This window comes from Puntigrus tetrazona, chromosome 16 (genome assembly GCF_018831695.1).
Source record: "Puntigrus tetrazona isolate hp1 chromosome 16, ASM1883169v1, whole genome shotgun sequence".
Lineage (NCBI taxonomy): Eukaryota > Metazoa > Chordata > Actinopteri > Cypriniformes > Cyprinidae > Puntigrus > Puntigrus tetrazona.
Genome location: NC_056714.1, coordinates 17,922,002 through 17,941,566, shown reverse-complemented (window position 1 = coordinate 17,941,566; position 19,565 = coordinate 17,922,002). Strand labels below are relative to the sequence as shown.

Below are 19,565 nucleotides of genomic sequence, written 5' to 3'. Positions count from 1 at the left end.
GCCCGCTCCGAGTGGTCCGTTTTTCCTAAGTCAGCAGTGTCTGCTAAATAACAGTCTTTCAATTTGTCGCTGCACTTTAATATGAGGACAAAGCTTCCCACAGGTGTTTCATCTCCTGAGTCACTCAGGCCTTGGCAGGAACGACAAGGTGGGGAACGAGGTGACAGCAAGTGTGGACTATGTGTCTCTGTCTGTTCCTGACACTTACACTGCCAGACTTCTGCATGCTGCAGGCAAACTTAAGCTGAAGATTTACGGTATCAGGGGTTTTCAAACAGGGTGGTCATTAAGTAGAGGAAGTGGGGTACATCATCCAAGTGCTCAATGAATTCAAGGCCAATAAACCGAACGTTATTTCCAAAAGCTGTTTGCTTATCCATTCACTTGGCATTTGCTACTACATGGGATTGTTCAAGGCTGTAGTGAATAGCCTGATGTTAAGAGACTACCAGTTCTTTATTGCGCTGCCAAACGCTTGCCTTTTCGTTGTGCTGTGTGATACAATTATTGCAAAATACTTTTAAATCATGATTTCAAACTACAACTGACATTACAGGAATATTCTGGGTTATTTGCTACTTTTTGTCTATGGGCAGCATCTGTGGCGTGTTGTCGATTACCACAGACAATAATGAGCTCAAAAATGAGCTGGTAATGTGTTTACAACTTAAAAACGAGTGCTTAACAGCGGGTGGGAGGGTTTAAAAGCAGAAATGTTATTTTTGATGAAGCGCTTAGATAAAATCTTCAGGAGAAATAATGTCACTTGAGCTGGAATGTTGTCTAAATAAATCAGAATTTTTAAGCAGGATTACTTTTCTATTACTTTTGGTTATGCATTACCAGTGTAACTGCTGTGGAGTCAGTGGAATCTCGTTTAAACAGCGTTTTATAGATCATGTAAACCAATTAGGTTCCCCTTTTTCTAACTAGCTAGCTTCACAAAGGCTGCATATGTCTTTGTACCGAGTTTTTGTCACCCAAGTGTCATGCTAACATGTAGCTTCGTGTAAATGCGATCAAAAGGAGTGACTGATGCGTATTTTAAAGCATTTTTCAGTGGAATTGTCTGCTTTCATTATGTTTGCATTTGCCGTAAACAAATTTTTCGCTCATTTATACAGACGACGTGCCATAACCATTAAGTTGCAAATAACATCCTTTAATGCTTGCTATAAACAATTTGCATCAAACCATTTTTTTTACCATGGTCCACGCAGTCATTCTCGTCAAACATCTCATCTAATCACTAAAGCACATATTACGAACAGCATGACTGACCTGTCCAAATGGGGCTGTCACAGGATCTATCATTACACAGAGACACCATTTAATTTAAGCAGACAAACCAGCTTTTTTAAAGAGGTTTCAATGTGCCCCTGGTTTAGTACACCAAAGAAACGCCTATTTTCAGCCTATCTGTCTATCTATATATCTGTTTATTTGTGTATCTGTCAGTCTGTCTGTCTTGAACAATGTTGGACACGTCACTAAAAGTAATTAGTTGTAGTTACTTCTCACAAATAGAAACTTACATCAAAGTTACATCATTATAAATCTAACTAATTACCAGGAAATGTAACTTTAAATAAAAAAATAGTTGTGATAAATGAAATTGAGTAATGCCGCATTTTACTGTCAGTAATGGTAACGGCTTTGTAACTGGAAAAACAGTACTCATTTTTGACAAGAACCATCCCACACTTTGACAGCTGACTAGTAAAAATGTGTATTCACCTGATTAAAACTGAATTAAGAGTCTGGATTTCAAAAGTAACCTAAACAGGAAGTTTGAGAAGTGGAATTAAGTCGATTTTTAACTGGAAGGTCATTCAAGTGTTCCGTAATTACATTTTGTCTCCCTGCCTTTTTAATAGTCCATTTATTGCAGCAAAGCAACATTCATTCATGCAAGTGAGACAGCGAGTGTTTTAAAAGGCAATGACTCCTCTCTATTGGAGAGAGAAAGCTTTCTTTCGCTGTGCGTCTATGTCAGGCTCACAGATCAATGAGCAAACATGGCGATAGATTGTGCGGAGGAGGAGGATGAAGAAGGATGAGAGAAACTGAAAAGAGATGAGCAGAGGACGGACACTGCTGCCTCAGCACTCCGATGGACATCCATCCATCCTGCTCTGAAAACACACACACACACACACTCACTCTTGCACTTTAAATAAAACCTTATCTCATTAATGCACACATGACCTTCCGCCCCGCAGCCCTCCAGTCCCCCCCCCGCACAGTGCTGTAAACACACCAAGGCTGATGTGCGGTGAGTAATTTGTTTAAACAGAGCACCATAATGGATTGCCTAATTTGCCTTGCTGATGTAAATGAATGGCTCAGTTAACTCACAAGTGTGGGAAAATTTTGTGAGCGGACCTGGAGGAGTCACAATGCAGAGTTCAGCATGTATGTAACCTTGATTTCAAAGTGACTGTAAAATCACCCAGCACTTAAGGTAGATGGAGCCTCCCTGTTTGAAAGGAGAGAGAGCCTTTCTTCCCTTTTAAGGGAGAAGAGGGGATTAGCTGTTGCTTTGAAGGGATGAAAGAGGATGTTTCGAATAAGATTTGTTTCGTTCTGCTAAATCACATCAATGATTTACCAAGGCAAACTAATAAAAGATACTTAACTTAATAGATGGACCCAAATACCTTTCCAGTAACCATTTAGCCCATAACATGCCTCATTTCCTGACAATATGCAGTATTTTTCTAAGAAGCCTCATTATTCACAGGAGATTTTAATGGCAGGCCCATATTATGATGAGTAATCCGGATGGTTAACGACTCTAATTCACACAGCCAATCAGATTCCATTATTTTTGAGGCCACAACAAGATTAGATGGGATCTTTCTGAAAAAGAAAAATATCACATTAAATATTATTTATTATATTATATTTAGAACTAATCTTTGTCTTGCTCACTACATCCAACAAACAAACCATGGCGCATTAAGAAGTTCACATTAAATTCCAAATTTATAATCCAATTTACAACCAAATGCAAGCACAAAAAAATCAGCCCGACGACCTTAGAAACAAGCAATTTGTTAAGCCAACTTCTTAGACAAATATTTGAAAAATACAGGGATTCTAAACATACAGACAGAAATGTAAATATTTTAATCATACATATATTAATAAATGTATTTAATAATTGAATGTAGATTAATGGTACAGTCACAATTTCTTTGTTAAATACATATTACTTACACTGTCAGAATGATAGAGAAAAGTTATTCAGTTCTATTTTTCAATTCTGTTCTCAGTCATCCAATGGCATCTTGCTGGAGGCGAAGCTGGTGAAGCTGTTGGACAGCAATTTATATACTTATACCTATATACTTAATGTCATATTTTGTATTATTCACACTGTGTTAATGTTGCACTATGAATTTTTCTCACCCAATTTTTTGTAGGGGGCACTCTCTCCCTTGCCTCCTCAGAGGAAACGTCCCTGATACATGACTTTGCAAAAAGTAAGAACAATATTACTTAATCAGCATGAAATTTTGCATAGATTTCCTTTTTGTGCACATAAATACACCAATTATACAACTTGATTAGTGAATGAGGCCCTTTGTTTTCCGTGCCTTGCTGTGGAGGGCTGCTAGCGTTCTAGTGCAAAACACCTTACTGTAGCTTTTGAGGTGATTATCTGTACATTGCAGCTTAACAACCAGTGGCTATCCAATTCCCAAATGTCAAACGTCCAACTCCGAAATCACAAATGTCTCCTAACTCGCTACAGACAGTTACACTACTGAGTTTAATAAGAGAATCAATATTCAGGAGAGTTGTCGTGTGCATTCAGGAGGTGAGTGTTTTTAATTGATTTGCAATGACCACAGATATACCTCGGGGAACAGAATCTGCTAGACGGACAAAAACTCACCCCAAGTTCTTCATCCCGGCCTGCATTAAACTCTAAGAAGAGAGTAATGGGGTGATCATTTAATACGAGTCCCGACAGCCTCTCTGTCTCCAATGCCAAATTGCCTCTCTCTCGGCTTTATTGTGTCAATGAAATATGACTGGTAAACATGTTTGTTCAAAAACATTAACCTTAATGCAAAACAATGCATTTGGCAGCAATTTGGACAGGAGTACTAAAGTGTCATGAGTTTTATACAAACACTTGTCTATTTGCCAGTGCTGCGAGTGCTCGCGAGTCCTTGTTTTTATTTATTTATTTATCGTTCTTGTGAGAAAGAGTGCCATTTTCCTCATATTAATCCAAGTGCCTACCTCTCGCTGACGGAAGGCCCATCTATCACCACCCTCCTCCGCTACCGTGTCCTCTCCCTTGACTTTGAGAAAGCACTCCATCATGTTTGTTTGTGTCGTGACAGAAAAATCTACATTGTTTAACCAAACCTGGAAGTTGCATGGTTCCATTCCGAACTCCTGAATAATGCAGACGCAATAAGGTACGCATGTGATAATTGCTACTCTCGATCTTAGCATATTGAGCACTGAAGTATCCAAATAATTTGAAAAGAGGGAGTGCGGCTCCCTAACTCTTTATATTGAACGAGAGGCAATTATCCCCCCTGCGCATCAACCCAAAACAGAAATCAAGTGAAAAGAACCGTGCTAATGATTTACAACACAAACCGTAATGATGTACAGACACAGAAATGTTATCTGCAACCTTGATTCATGTCTGCATCTCCAAGATCAATAAATTCCAGCCTTAATTATCATTTCTATTATCATTTCTCAGAAGTTGCGTTATTGTCAGGTCGGCTCTAGACGGCACTAATTTACACCGTAAAACTGAATTGTTGAAATTGATGCATTCATATTTTTAGGTTATCTCAACTATTGATCCTAAATAATGTGGCTTTGTTTCAATTTGAATTACTTTTCTTACTACTGTAAATGAAAAATGCCTTATTCATCCAACAAATGCATCAATGCACATTTAACATATTTAAGTACTCCATTTTAGTAGCCATATACTGTAATTGTCCAATAAGCATAGAGTTTTTATAACACGTAATACATCAAGTTAACTATTCTATCTTTATTTCTGAAGGAACAATCACCTTACAAAGCAAAGATATATTAATTATAATTAATAATATATTAATTTGTATTAATAAAATGCATAATTTTCAAGCTTTGCTCACACTAAACATATCCCTCCATATTGCTATCTGACCATGAAGAAGGCAAAATCACAAAACAAATGCAATCAAAACCACTACTTACAGTACTTTAGGCCTACTAAATATATATATAATCATATATATCCACCAGGGACTGAAAATACAGAGAAAATCTATATAAATAAACTATATATGAGACCACCAAATATGATGATTACCTCTCAAAGGATCCCCTTTCTAAAATTTGTAGGCATTTTTTTTATTTTATCTATTTTTAATTGGTAATAATAGTTTAGTACATTTTTTTAATTGTTTAGCACTCCACTATTAAAATCTCTGCACTAGATAATGCAGTAAATTATTATTTTTAAATGCATTTATAACGCATAGTGGAGCATTATTTGCCATCAGGCTACAATGTCTGGGTTGTTTTTGTCCATCTGTGACTATACCTGACTGTTCTCCACCAGCATCACAGTGGCGCCAGACTCCAACCCTGTAAAACGTGACTCCATGCATATCCCCCTCTCTGCCCACGAGATAATGCACTGTAAATGTCATAAATGTTTAGGCAGGAGACAGAGCTGCACTAGGGTTAGTCTGTCTGGGTGGAGGTGGATCGAGCTTTCGGGGATACACGTCCCCATTGGATATTAGATGACATTTATTGGAATGCACCTGCCGTCATGGGAACAGTCAATCAGATGCGAAGCACTCCTCTTTCCTAAGCTGTTTACTTGTAGTCGCAGACACAAATCAATCCAGTGTTCAAACACGCACTCAGAGACTCAGAGACAAAATCATAATGTGAGATGGACGGTTGGTAAATCTCAGTATAGAAAGATGTGTAATCTTATGGCGTTAGTCTTTCAAGACAGCAGCTTTGCAAAGTCAGTTTTAAATAGCAGCTAAGCTAGCTAAGCTAACAATTTGTTCGCTTAAACCAGTGTTTCTCGATTCTAGTCCTCACGTACCCAGGCTCAGCACATCTTGTACGTTTCTCTTATCGCTTCAAACGTGTATTCTATTCTAACGTTTCTTCTATTCCCTGCGAAGTGGACATGAGGACATTCCACCATAATTTCAATTCGAAGGAAATGTATACGTTCCATTTAAAGTGTATTGATGTGTGCGAGACGTGAAGTTAAACTATTTATTCACAGAGATATATGATGTCACACTCGTCTGTGCGTGAAGAAATTGTGCAGAATAAATCCGTGAATTAATTTTCTGAAGTGAAGTAAACTTTGACAGATTTCCCCTGCTCAGGGAGTATGAAGCGAAGAACACTGTAGGGACCATGTCGACGGGAACACAGTTTATGCACACTTCTAACGGGTTGATTATTGGAATAAGGTGTGTTGACTTGCAAAATATGCAGAGCAGGGGTAAACAACTGGCTTAAACAATTTGTTTTTAAAAAAAATTATAAAAATTTGGTCATCATTGACTCACTCTCAAGTTGTTTCAAATCTGTATCAGTTTCTTCTGCTGGAAATATTTTAAGTAAGAAGGTAACCAAACAGTTGCTGGTCCCCACTGACTATAGTCGAAAATACTATAGTCAGATGGGACCAGAAAATGTTTGCTTAAAAACATTCTTCAAAATATGTTATTTTTGGGTTCAGCAGAAGAAAAGAAGCTGGGTGAGTAAATGATGACAGAAATATCCCTTTAACTATGAACCAAAATATGTAGCATTCATATATATTGGGTTTAATATGTTTTTTTTTTAATTAGACTGAATGATTTGCTGTTTCCCTTAGCTTCCTCCAGCCTCTCGGATAGTTTTCACTGAACAACTTACAGTGTTTTACAGGATTTCTTTATTTATTTATTATCCAATATCTCAAATTCTGGCAAAGATTAGTTATCATAGACAGCAGGGAAACTGTGAAACCCGATTTAAGACCAAAAGCACAAGTCTACATGCTATGTTAACTGCTTGCTACGTTTTGAAAAACATAAGTGTCTCATTATTTTCTCATACTATATCAGACCCTGATCATATCTAGTTTTTACTGCATTTTGCTATTCTGGGCTGATACCAAAAAACTAAGATTTTTCCTTAGCCCTGGGCTAGTTGTGGAGCAAATGAAAATATGTTAAATTGATATCCTGATAGTTCCTGAATTTCAGACTTTATTTGTTCAGACAGGCTCTTCATAATGGCATTTTAAAGATGGTAAGTGCCCACATTAATCCTGTCTACACTGTATAACTTTAGAAGTAGTGGGTCTGGTTAAAGGCAGATTAACATTTTGCATTAATCTCTTCTCTCCAACTATATTTTGGTTACATACTGCATGTATAATGTACGCTTACTAAAAGATATGTATATTTAATTCATAAAACGTCCCAGGTTCACTTCTCAAAATGGCATATTTTACTTTGACCTTCTTTTAATGAGTGAAGAACATTTGAAAGCTCTATGCCAATGCGGGTTTAACAGGACTGGGCTCTTATTTTGTTCTATTTATATGTGATTGTACAGACTTGATTAATCTGACCTTAAAGCAGTAGTGAATTTGTCAGATCCACAGCCTTGTGAGCAGCGGTCAGATTCAGACTCCTCTCCCAAACTTTCCTGTTTCTTCTCCTACTATCCCTTAAAAATGAAAAACCTAATAACATACACACATATTAACATATATCTGTATACTGTAGTTAAAAATGCAGTCTGTTAACCTGTTAACTTAGTAAACACAAAAATAATAATAAAGACAAAAATAATATTAATACAAATTCTACAGCCTCGTTTAAACATGGTTAATGGAATTTTAGTTACTAACATTTTATATTCCAAATATCATATTTTAGAGATAATCTCCTCAAATAAAAAGTCCTCTCATCGACAAAAAAAAAATAAAGTCTGAAAATCAAGTCACCAAATTATCAGCAACACGCATCAAATTTCTGGAAGAAACAAATCATTTCAAATTCTGGAAGTTTCTGACCCATTTATTTATTGGTTTAATTGTGTGCAAAGCAACTCATCCCACAAAATATGAAAGCTGAATCTCCAATTTACATTCAGGTCAATCTTTTAGTTTCTATTATTTATTTTACGATCAGATTAAATCTTTGCTATGACAAAAAATTACATTTTACCTCATTTTCAACCCAATGACCATGTACACACATATGCTGCATATAAAGACCATGCACAAGTAATTGAATGCACATAAATACAGTAATTACACAAACACCACTCCTGCTCAAACTGACTAGATCCGCTCTCTTATGGAACATTCACTATTATAAATCCTGTGAGAGCCTGCCATCAACCCCCTGCAGAGACTCTCTGGTGTAAAGCTGGAATGTTGTAACATCAACACGAAGAAGCCTGCAGCTCAGAATAGCCCCTGCATCTCGCATTCTCCCAAATTTACAGTGTTTATCCGACAGCCAGTCATCCTCGGAGGCAAACAAAAATAGAGCCACAAGGCTGAAATGGCTTATGAAACAGAGACACAGTGGGTTGTTATTTATGACGGAGTATCACCATGTTGCCAGGCAGCCCCTGAATTCTGTGAAGAGGCCTGATCTGTTCTCTCTTCATGCTGATAAAGAGTGATTAATGAAAGAGAGAGAGTCCACATGCGGCAGTGTGTCACTGTCCTGTCATGATCGAACAAACACCCCTTCCATCACAGAACGGTCCGGCACATTACGGTACTGTATTAATGACTGATTCAAATTCAAACAATTCTTATTGTGAATAATAATAGCTGACACATAATGTCTTCATAACTTTTTTTTATAATCAACATTAAGGTTTTGAGATGGAAATGGAAACGGTTTCCAGTTATTTGACAATGTAGTTTGCACTGTCAGTGTTGCTAACATAAAACTGACAAATGTATACAACACTATACCATTTTAATAAATTTTTAATTATAATACACCCCAATTAAAATAACCGAAAGAAACTGGAAATCAGGAAACTGTCCAAATGGGAATGCAAAGACTGAGTGAACCATCTAGAACCAGTTCATTAAGACTTTCCAATGCTGCACATAAAACATTTAGAACACACAAAGACCATTTAGAATTCATTAGAATGCATCTTTTTAGTGCTACATATGAGAAAGAGAGTAAGAGCGAGAGCAAGAGAGTCAGGATAAACTGGTTCACTAGAGTGATTCCAATTTACCAATGCTAAATAAGAAAATTCGTAAATTAGAAAAAAACTAAATTATTAACACTTTTAACTGCAAATGAGAGTTTTCAATGCAACAGATAAGGGAGAAAGAGTCATTTAGGATGAACTCAAATCACTAAAAGGAATCAGTCTTTCTAATGCCAAATATGAGAGTCATTTTGCATGAACTGAATCATTACAATGATTCAAATTTTACATGTTATTTAGGGTGAATGATTATTGGAATGAATCCAATTAGCTACAAATGATGAAGAAAGAGCTATTTCGATGAACGATTCACTAATCTGAATCAGATTTAGTAGCACTATGACACAAGCCAAAAGCGTTTGATGTACCATCCACATATTTCAGGATCATATCAATGCAAGAAACTGTGGGTTTGAAGCAAGTGCTAGTTAACTTAAAGTGAAACCAATTGTTTTAATTCTAACTGCCAGATACATAGAGTTATGTGCTATGTAGGGTAAGCTGAATTAAATTACTTTACAAATGATGTTCTTAAACATGACATTTTCCTTCCCTTGTGACACCCGAGAGCAAATATAGAATAAATATTGATGTCAGAACAGACAGCTATGAGTTTGTCTAAAAGTGAGACCTGCAGAAACAGCATCTCTAAATTTAAAAACTGCAACTTTACAGCGACAAAACAAGTCTTAAAGCTGCTCCTCAAGCAAGTTTTTCATGCATTTTTAATACAGCTCAACAAAAAAGGCTGAAAATACCTTCGCAAAACGCAGTCCTCAATCCCAGCATGCCCTAGTCCATCTATTTGTAAACCTGCTGAGGTGTAAATCACTCAGCGTATGGTTTATGTCAGGGCCTTAATATGGAACTGCAGTTTCTCGATTCCTCATTCCAGATTGACGACTTCATGTTTAATGAATAAGGTATTATGTGATCTTATAAATAACTCATAACCATAACGTTGACATTCACCCCGGTCCCGTGGGTACGTATAGATCGGACGTTCGTTTTTGTGCAAATGTTGACTCGCGGAGGTTCTTTATGGGGCGAGAAATGTTGCTTTGTTGATTCAGAATTCTGCTGGAAGAATGCCTGGACTTTCTCTCCACGGTGGCCTGCTTCCTCTCCTCCTTTCAGAAGGAGGCTGGCAGACAGGCGTGCTCGACACTTCAGAGAAATTCTTTCATTTGGAGGCAGTTTGTAGCTGGCAGTTGGGCTGTCAGTTGGGGATCGGTGACCTTGCTGAACGGGTTTGCAGGCGAAAAGGAGGGACAATGTTTCCTGGCTTCTGCTGTGGCCTGTCAGACTGTTATCAATGCAATTGAGCAATAGACTGCAGGGAAACGGGCCTGAATAACCCAGGAGGGGCCGAGATGGGCCATGGGGGAGGAACGGGGGTCTGCAGGTGATCATACCAGGCTGTGTTTTGTTGACTTTCTGGCTGTCAGCCACTGTAATGAAGTTAAATGAGCAAAACATGCCCGCAGAGAAAGAGAGAGAGGGAAAGGATGATCACTAGGACCGAACAAAAAAGGAAGTGGACAACAGGAGCGAGATGGAGGCGAATGCAGTCAATCAATACCCCTTATACTCTCTCTCTGGCCTCTCTGTGTGCTTCTGCGTGTCATTTCTGTGAAAAGAAAAGTCACCTTTAGATGCTTAATGGGATATTTTAACAATAGCGATTCACAGTGCAGGCAAAGACTCTCTTTTGTTGTGCAGTTATGTGACTTCAACCAGAAAATGTAGTCAGCCATTAGAAGAACGGTTGTAGAAGCCATTAAAACAATTGCTTTCGACAATTACCTTAACATAAAAACCAGACCGTACGCTTTTTTAAGCTCGCAATTTTGAACGTCGAATTATTGGATAACTGCAGACTCCTTCAACATTTTAAAAGCAGCATGCACTGGGGGGAAAAAAATAAAAATGATTCAAAATGGCATTAAATTATCATCTATTTCTGGGTTTTCATTATTTAGTGATTCAAGACTGAGCTTTTCAAAGCTGAAGACCAAATGGAAGTGAAGTTGTGACATGTGGGTTGTGAATGCATACTCATTCGTGGCAAACCTGAACATAGAGCATTCAATTATTGTCCATCGCTGGTCTGCAGTTGGTGTGAATGAATCAGAGAAAGGGCTTCAACTCCTCATAACAGAAAACAACCTTGACTTTGTAACCGCCACAAAAGTATTTCTTTGATCATTAGTGTCCTGGGGGTTACTGGCCAATTATCGGACAGTACAAACAGCTCCCTGGAACACTCACACATCTACACTTCTCTCTGTCTCATTCTTGGTGGTAAGTGAAATTGACAGCTGCAAGAAGGAGGCGGCAGAGGGCTACAGGTTTTGTGTGATCTGATTGGCATTATTCCTCCCTCTCTCTTGCTATGTCTGCATCGCTCACACCTCAACTTTGCTCCTCCATCAGTTCTGCCTTGGATGCATGAGACATCTGGGAACAGCTCATTTAGTTTTGATGAATCTGGATTTCATGCTTTCAGGGGAAAAACAAGCCTTTCATTATGATTTCTTGAAGCCCTATGAAGCTCACATATCAAAAATATAGAGAAAGTGGACATGGATCTAAAACTGAACCTAAAAACACACAAAACAGAGCTTTGATGAACAAAAAAAGCATTAACAATGAACCTTAGTGTAGATCCAATATTAAGTTTCTACATTCTGTTCAAATGCTTGTACCTGGGACTTGTTACAAGTCTCTAAAAAATTATATTTTAAATTATTTCTTAAAGAAATAGTTCACCCAAAAAGTCATTCTTTACTCACCCTCATGCCATTCCAAACCTGTATTAGTTATGAAGATATTTTAAAGAATAACCTTCATAATATTTCTTTCCCTTTCTAAAAAAAAAAGTAATTAGGAACCAATGTTTTTAAAAATTCTTCAAATATCTTTTTATGTGTTCAGCATGAGAATTTATTTTTTTTTAGTTAACTATTTCTTTAATAAAGTACACAAAGACTGTACGCATGTCTCGCAGAGTTAAAAATTGATACATAAATGGATAAAAAATGAATGAGGCTCCTAATGTGTTTACAAAAAGCATTGAGTGAGATCACAATTAAACAAAACAGCACTCCTGCCAAAAAACAAAAAAAAACCTCCCCCCCTCCAAGTTCATCATTCACCTCTTTTTAATTAGATGCCTTGCTTGACTACCCTTATTGATTTTGGTGCCGTTAACATCTTTTTGACTATGGACATCATTAAACATGAGTGCAAAGTTTTTTATGATAATTTGTCCAGTCTGGCTAATTCACTTAATGAATGCTGTGGCCATGATTGAAAACTAGGCTGAATTAGCATTTAGTAATTGAATGCCACGCCCCTTTTCACCGACGGAGGTGATGAACTCTGAAGGACAGCTGTAGAGTGAGTGACAAGTCGAGATGAAACAACCTATATCCACATCCCGACAAGACCCCCCATGGTGGAGAGAAGCGAGTGCGTTGAACTCAAAGGTTGAACGTAGCCAGCGGTCTCCCTGGTCCTGCAGTCTTAATAATGTTATTGTATGGTTACCTTTCAAACAGATCCCTCTACCTCCCTCTCTGTCTCTCTGTCTCTCTCTCTCTCTCTCTCTCTCTCTCTCTCTCTCTCTCTCTCTCTCTCTCTCGCTCTTGCTCTCCATCTCCATCTTTTGTTGGCAGGAGTTACTGTTCTCCTCATGGGTCTCTTTGATGCTGGACCCCTTTTGGCAGATGGATCCATCCTGCCTGGCATGATCGCTGCCGTATCTTATCCTTCTTTTTCAATCCTAGTATTTTTTCAGATGAGAAGGTTTTTGGCGACGGAAGGGGTGAACAGCAGAGGGAGTGTGAAGTAGCTTCACCCTCCCTTTAATGAGGCTTGGAGAAAAAAAATGGGCTTCTCGAATCAGATTCCTTCCTCCTGTGTGATGAGAATGAGGCCTGCCCCGACCGATAACGAAACAAAAAATGAAGCTGCTCGCTGTGGAAGAGGAGCTACGAGCTCAGGTGGAGATGAAGATTTCTGAAATAGCACAAGCTTGATCATGCACCCTAGAACAAATACCATCCTCTCTCTGACTCACGTCTACCTTCTTTCACGCTGCAAAGTTTTACTTCTTTCACTCCTTTCAGTTTCTTTAACATGTATTACCACCTTGCTTCAAGCCTTTAAATGCAAATGTTATATATACTATATATAACATTTTATACAACTCTTCTTTCAGGTCCACGAATCTGATTTGCAGAGAAGCCTTCCCAACTATGAAATATTAACTCTGTATCACACAAGAACCATTTAACTTAGTGTTGCCAAGTCAGCTGTTTTTGATGAAACAGGCTACTTAAAAATTATTGCCAGAGGTTGTTTTTAACAACTCCAGCCATAGTGTTATTTCCTTCTCTCGAAACCTGATTAGGCTAGTTTTGAGTAGCAATTGGCTGGGTTTTGTCGTGAGAACCTGGCAACCCTGTATTCACTATAAAAAAACAAAAGCAGAACTACTTCCTTCCTTCTGATGTAGACGGGTGCTTGTGTGATATCGCTCATTTAAAAATAAAAAAGAGTTTGGGTCCTGAAAAAAAATGCAAAATGGAAGAAAAAAAAATTTGGTTAACAACATATCCCTATCTCTTTACATTTCCACTAGCAAAAATGCACAATTTAAATATACACTATGTTATTACGCATGCCATTGCAGTTTGTTCTTCATTTTATGCTATTAAAATATTTACACAGTACAAATGCCTGATGCAGTGAACTGGATGTCAATGTTTAGACAGTCAACATGATATACAACTAAAAATACTAAATTACCAAATTAGTTCTATGAAATGTCCGAAAGGCACCAGTGCACAACTTTAAACATTGTGTCAAGAGAGGCAAACGTTTCTAATAAAACGCAGCAGAATTCTGCCTAAGAGTTACACACTCTGTCTGCACAGTTGAGTTTCGGCTTATAAACCATCAGAGTATTTTCTACGGGTGGTGAACATCTGTTCTCTCTGAGCAAAGGATTGAAAAGGTGCTTTGAGGGGAACAATCTATGATTTACTGTCCATTCCAGGCAATTAGGCATCAGAGAGAATAAAGAGGGATTCTCATTAGCTACATGAGCTGCAGCAGAAGCGATTAAAGGCTGCGTGGAGCTCTCTATAACCTCCTCATTATTGTACAGTGCGTGCTTTTCACTTCATCAGCTTTACCAAACGTTAAGTGAATATTTTAAGACAATGGTGCAGCGCAAACCATGTCTAAAACGCTCACAGACTCTGCTAGACTTTGGTGCTAACAGTGGTTTAGAGCAAATACAGTGGTTGTTTGGACTGTGTGCTAAACATGCCTAAATATCCGTGAGTGCTGTTTGCAAGAAAGCTGTTTGCATGCTCTAATGAAATGCAAGCAAACACAGGTGCACGGGGGTAGAGGGGGAGTCCTCGCAACATGAGCCTTGGGTCAAATATCAAAGAAGCATGTCTGAAGAAAAATGCACACTGAAGCAGATGAAACCCTGACACAAAAACACGAAACTTATCTTATTCTGATTAATCTTTATTCAAGTTTTTAAAGCAGTGGTTATATCAATATACTTCCAGTGGGTTTGTTCCAGAATAAAATGTTCAGTGTTTAAATATGAATGATTTAATTTGAAATGAGCAAATAAATAGACAATTACTAGCTGACAAAATTGATAGAAATAAAACAAATAAGCCTTCATACCAATGACAACTATTTTTATGCTCCAAGTGAGAACCGAAATATTCAGCACTAATTACATGTCTACAGATTTGAACAAATCTGAGTTGTTAATTGCAAGTTTAAGACAACCCTGTCTCTTTATTTATTGAAATCTATCAACCAACCTTGTCGTCAATATCGTCTTTGACTCTGTGAACACTGTCAGTTTATCTCATCAACGGCAATGTAATTTTGTCTGTACGTGCACATCTTTGTAATGCACTGTCAATGATCACATGACAAAAGAAAAACTTCAAAATTCAAAGGATTAGGTTGAAATTGATGAGGGTTTGAAGAGTTCTACTCAGAAAGGACATGCGATGTGTTATTGATGTTTTGTTATTATTGAAGGTTCACCAGGAAACGTTGTTCATTTCAAACACAAAATGAAATGTTAAAAACATGTTGGTGTTTCTGCACCAGGTCCTGCACATCTAAGCTGTCAGAGGTAGAAATCAGTTCCTCAGTAACGCAGCATCCTGAGTCCCTCTCTTTCTGCCACTTTACAGAAGGGTCTTTCTCTATGTGCCAAGCAGGCAGAAAGGCAGAGAAATAGAAAAGCAAATGAATATAGAGAGAGGGACAACAAGAAACAGCAAGCATGTACTCTAGCTCTGACCATTTGAGTGTTTTCCACCTCTTGGTAGTGACATAACATACAGCACAGATTCAAGACTAGCAAACTTGAACCCTAATTTAAACTTTCCCCGCAGAGAGAGAAAATGCAGGTGTCAGACAGGGAGTGAAAAAGGGCAAAGCCAATTATTATGTTGTCCTTGTAGTATAGCAAAGTAGCACAGAGACGCCAGGGATTGATTTAGTTGAGGTTTGAGGTTAACAGCCTGATAGGGCTGACCCTTATCGCATGCCTTATCAATGACAGAAGAAATAGTAAACTCACAAAAAGCACTTTTCTTTTAATTCATTATTTTCATGGAAAATGTATTTACCATAAATCTATAGTTTTTCATTTTTGCATGGTATTTTTAACCAAAAGCACTTGCAAATAATTTAAGCAGAATTGAGAAAATAATGTAAGTAAAATTTTAATTACATGAAAAAGTGCCTGACGAAAGCCAGATTAAAAATTTTTTCATTTAAAAATGACAAACATTAATGGTTAAGTTAATGTTGGTTAAGTTAATTAATAAGTAAACAATGCTGTCTTTGTAAGATGTGCAGAAAATGGACATGTGGTTGAACATAGTCTAGGCCTCAAAACTAAACACTAACTTCAAGAAATGTGGAAATCAACAAATGTTAAAAATGTGAGCTCTTTACATCACAGTTCAATAATGATAATACAACAACAAAAAAAGGTCTAATGAAATTAGCAAACAGCAAAACAATAATCCTATAACTGCATAATTTATTCAATGCATGCTGGGAACTCACAAAGCCTTAACATTTCAACAACATTAAATTCTTTGTTCAGACAACTGTGCTTGACTAGTTGGGACAACATTTGGGGTTTTTATGTAGTTAATAAAATAGAAAATAGCATTTAGTATTAGGATTCAAAAACGTGCAATACCGTTTTTTTTAAGCCAATGAGCTTCACTAAAATATGCAGCATAACGCATCCAAAAATATTCTGCCAGCACATGCGCAGTAAACAGGCAGAAATTTAACTGCATTTCAACTGAATTTCAAACTGGCCAACTACAAAATCTAATCATCCAAACTCTGACTGTTTGCCTCGAAGTTGTATACTGTGTATAAACAAACCAATTCCAAAAATGGATCTTTAAACAATACTATCCTCTGGTTGGTTAGACTTATAGCCTAAAATGAAATAAACAAAAATGTTATTGGTGACATTATAAATTGGCAAGGAGCACGAATGAACTAATTATCTGCAAAATTAGCCATTCTTAGTCAAAAAGTTTCTGCCTGAACCAGGCACGTCTGGCGACACGTGAAATCTAGCTGATGGAATCTTGCTCGCTATTGATGGCAAGTCAAAATTTCTGTCCTCAGGTGGTTACAGTTAGTGCTCCATATTGATCTCAGTTCATCTTTAAGATTCAGAGGAGCAGCTGGGCTAACAGCAGCATGGTGACAGGTGTGTATTCAAAGGTCAGCGAGGAGCCTCCTACCTGAGGGAAGCTGGAAAGTTTGGTGCTGCTTTGCTTCATCAAATATTAATCTCAGGACTGCTTTCCCATTGGAATCATCCCCAACAAACAAATAGAGTGGCTTTCGATTACGAATCCAATCACAATGGAGGGGAAAAAAAAAAAAAGAGTCCTTCATGGTGCTTTTGATTTGATGGTCAACCGGAGTTCAAAGAGTCGCTTTTGTGACAGCAAACGGGTTTAGAAGTTTAAAGCGGTGTTTATTAACAGATGAAGCTTGTTGATTAAGTTTTTTTTAATTATCATTTTGTCAATGATAACAAGAAACAATGCATTATGATGATAATATCATTTTAATTAAAATGTAAATGCATGTTTAAAAAAAAAATGTCTTTGGAAAAAGAAACCGTAGAAAGATGCTGCAATCAAAGGGGTTTTTAACAGGGGTTCTAAGGGGGTACTGCAGGAGTCCAAACTATAAAAAAGGAAATTGTGCAAAAATCAAAATGCTAAATTTAAGGCAGGCTATTTTAAGAAGCTAAGCTAAATTAAAATGTAAAGTCTATTAATATGTATTCTTGTACTGTATAAATCTTCTTTTAATTAGGCTTTGCAATGTTATCATAATAAAGTATATACAACACTCATTAAATGTTGGGGTCAATAAGACTTATTCAACAAGGATGCATTTAATTAATCAAAAATTACAACAAAAACCCAACATGTTCTAAAAGCTCCCTATTTCTAATAATTATATTCTGGTTAAATCTGTCACTGATCACGGATGATTAGAGCAATAACAATTATTATTAATGCTATTTTAGATGCTTTTTAATGTATTTTGATCAAATACATAAACAAGCATGACATTATTCATCAGCTAGGCTTAAAATGCACTACTCAGGGTGTCCACTCCGTCTATACGCCTGAAAAGTCTTGAAAAAGGTTTAAAAGCCTAAGCCTAAAGATAGAATGTACTATAAATATTGGATGTTATAACATGTGTAATATTTATGTAATATGACAAAAACATACAAAAATACATAAGCACAAACACGAACAATGAAGCAATAGAACAGGGGATCTTTTAAGTAATGTGCTCAGCACTGAACTGAAAACCTCAAGCAATCTTCCCCTGAAAGAGTACATGTGTCTGAGTTACAGCTGAAGTGTTTTTCCATTTGTTGCCATTTGGGACAGCCCGATTTGTTTGACACATAACACATCACGTAGCCTGAGCCACTGACCTCCTCAAGCCTAAAAAAAAAAATAAAAATCTGTGCAATAGAGAATATGATTTTTCATTTTACGAGGGTAGCACACTCGCTGTTCATTTCACTGTTGTGGTTTCATCCTCGTAGCTGTCTGTTAAAGGTCAGAGTCATAAAGGCCCAGGCTCGGTGCCCTTACCATTCAGCACGAGCAGAGGCACCTATCGTCTCAATGACTCACACAGGACTCTTGGAAAGGTTACAACCAAATGCTAAGGAAGAAAAAGGAGGCAGACTCTGGGCTCTCACTGAGAGAATCACAGAATTGCTCACTGTAATGTCAGTCGCCTTAATAACATACCTTTGCTCCATTTGCCACATTCTCTAAATATATTCATTCCGCTCTGCGCAAACCAGATTTATGTTGTTTACATGATAGAGAACAAGGATTACCGTGTCATTTTTGTGCCACTAGCATCACCAAATGGATTTCTAACAATCCTAAAGTCTGAATACGCTCACGTCCCAGTACGCAAAAGAACTGAACGGTGATGTTCAAGGTGGTAATCTGGCTTTTTTTTTTTTTTTTGTCAACGACAGTGAAAAGTGATAACAAAAAGGATTCTTGTTTATTCACTCCTGTTGCTCCAAACTTCCAAAAGAAGATATTTTTAAGAATGTTTGTTTCTATAAAATAAAAAGAGAGACATTTTTGTGTTCTACAGAAGAAAATCAGGTTAAAAAACAAAAGTAAGTAAATTATAAAAGAATTAAAAATTCCATCCTTTAAATATATAGAAAATGGCAATAACAGCCATATAATGCTATATCGTTAGAATTTAAATCAAATAAAGCATGTCCTGCTGCATCCTCATTTCTATGATATAATTCTCAGAGAGGTAATATGATCATGGAGGACAACTTCTTTTTTAATAGAAAAAAATATTTTTGCTCATATAAAATCAATCTTAGTTGCATATCAAGCTAACAATGAACCTTTCGAAAACTTTATTCACCAGCTGTATATTTCAAAGCTCTAACCATCGAAGAGGAAATGTGCCACATAAGCATAAAAAACCATATTGATGTGCTGCTGAAAAGATGCTGCTCCAACAGCCATTAAAGCTGAATGCAGACTATCCCTGCCATATACAAGATTCAAAAATAGAAAATGATACAAATAAAGCCCTTGTTGTTGCCCACTGCAGTTTAATATGGCAATTTGCAAAGCTCTTTCAGCCAAAGTAAGCCGAGGGGAGACTGGGCTCGTTGTGTTTATAAAGTA

The 19,565-nt window shown here is 37.2% G+C and overlaps 1 long non-coding RNA gene across 1 annotated transcript in view; it reads right to left on the bottom strand.

Moving 5' to 3' along the window:
• Nucleotides 1-8,089: 8,089 nt before the first annotated feature.
• LOC122359994 overlaps nt 8,090-19,565 on the bottom strand; it is a 40,508-nt gene continuing 29,032 nt past the window's right edge. The window contains exon 3 of the long non-coding RNA XR_006252752.1: nt 8,090-10,885. This is a non-coding gene — a long non-coding RNA (uncharacterized LOC122359994). The remainder of the gene's footprint in view (nt 10,886-19,565) is intronic.